Raw genomic sequence first — 2,305 nt, forward strand, 5'->3', positions numbered from 1 at the left:
AAAATTTATCGCAACACGATGAGTTCTCAAAAGTATATGCAATAATTCATCACAACTCGTTTGCTTCAGGCAATGCAAATCGGCATGATATGAATCACTTATAGCTTTTAAGCTCAACATTTCATATAATTTTATCATGTATCACTATGTGACATGATTATAATTTTTTTTTTTTTGATTGGATAACATAGAACTAAAGATAAAAAATTTAAGACTTCTTTCATGAGTCAAAAGTCACCCAAAGATTGATCCACATATAAGGTCTTCCAGACTTTTATTAGAAAAAACAGTGCAATGACCAGTCACATTGTCAAGTAGGGAAGGTTTAGAACTTAGAAAGCATATTCCCACAAAAACTAAGTTTTGGATGTCTTTTAAAAATCAGCAACATTCAAAATACTTATTATAATTTTGTAATGTACTACTTCTACTAGAGTACAATGTAACTATCATAAAAGACAATAAGACTCATACTACTTAGTATGATTTTGTCATGCACTTCTACTAAGTACAAGGTGAGTTGCCTATAAGGTTGATGCAGTCCTTTTATTAATTTTGTCTTTCTAACTAGATTAGCATCCTAACACCTCAAATTCGATTATTGGAGGATTATAATACATAGTAATTTTTTATTGTAGCAATGGTTTTAGGATTGACAAAGAATTTATGGATCATTTTTTTCTAATCAAATATTCATCATCGAGGTCCTGGTTTAAGAGGTGACATACGAAAACTAGTGCTTTTAATTTACCTTCTCAACAAAACTAAATTCAAAATTGGGACTTATAATTTTCAAATCTCAAGATGTGATATAAATTCTAATGTTAATTTCTATAATCAAAAGCTAGCCAAATAATTAGACTTAGCTTGGATTTTAAGTAAGTAATAATTTATATATACGTGTATGTGTTACGAAGACTAGGGTTTGCCATATTCTCCATTTTGTGCAGTCGACTTTGTCCCCTTCTCTGAGTTCTCTCTAGTTTCTATACTCTCTTATTGTATTCTACTAATTCTAGTTCAGCAAGTATGTATTTCGAGTGCTGGATCAATAACCTGATTTATATATGGTAATCTATTAATGATCACGATAAAGTGAATCAATTTTAAGGAAATTGTGTACTACACAAGCTTTATATTTTATTTTTCTCATTTAATGTTTTTTCTAACACAAATTAAAAATTATTTGTTGCAGTGGACAGTTTTAATAATTTCAACACGATATTTATAAAAATAACTTAGAAAACACAGAAATTGCATAACTTCCGACAAGAAAACGAAACACACAACATGTGAATACATAAGATATATGTAACGAACAACCAAATCCAAACAACATGCATGAGATCGAGGAGCTTGGCAGCCACCAATTAAAGCACTGAAAGCATAGCAGACAAACTCCACGTACCATGCATGCATGCATGTTTGGATTATATTATTTGGGACATTTTATTTATTTAGCTATATATGTATGTATATATAAACACTGATCCAATTGAAGTTGAAGCAAGCAATGTAGTTAGCAGCAAGGCTTGGTGCAGGTGCAGATGGGGGGGAAGGAACCGGTGCAGGTCCCACTGGAAAACCCCTCAGACTTGCAAACTGTATTGCAGTTGCCGTTGGCAAAAATACATGCCCCCCTGAACTTTTCACTTTTCGACGAGCACATTCTGGGACCCGCAGCCATTATTCCCATCCCTGCACAATTAGATCCAATAATTATTAACACTCACATCATGAAGAAGAAAATAATGTTTGGGAAATAAAGCATCCAATTACTCCTGGAGAACATGCGGACGTACTAATTATTTCATCCGCCCATCTAAAATAATCAATAACTGAAAAGTAAAGAAAAAACGTGAGGGTGTTTTGAGTTAGTTAGTGGGTTTGACTAGTTGATAGTACTAGCTGTAGAAAGATGTTTGGTAAATTAGCTGTTAGCTGATAACTAATTTCATGAAAAATGATTTTTTTCAAAAATCTGTTTTGAACATCTTTTTGAATTTTAGGATTTGAAGCAATAAGGTATTACAAAAAACTAATTAATCAAACACTTATATTGGCTGAAATAAATAATGTTGATCAAATAAGCCAAAATTGGCTGAAAAACTAACTATGATATCAAATAGGGTCGTGGTGATTTTTCTATAATTACAATTATGCATTTTGGAATGATTGATTGTGCATTACAAAATATATAGTTGATTGTGTATTTGGATTTTGGAGAAAAGTTTCCAAATGAACAGTCAAATATTTTCAAATGTATATATATATATATATATATATATATATATATATATATATA

This window comes from Ipomoea triloba, chromosome 16 (assembly GCF_003576645.1).
Source record: "Ipomoea triloba cultivar NCNSP0323 chromosome 16, ASM357664v1".
NCBI lineage: Eukaryota > Viridiplantae > Streptophyta > Magnoliopsida > Solanales > Convolvulaceae > Ipomoea > Ipomoea triloba.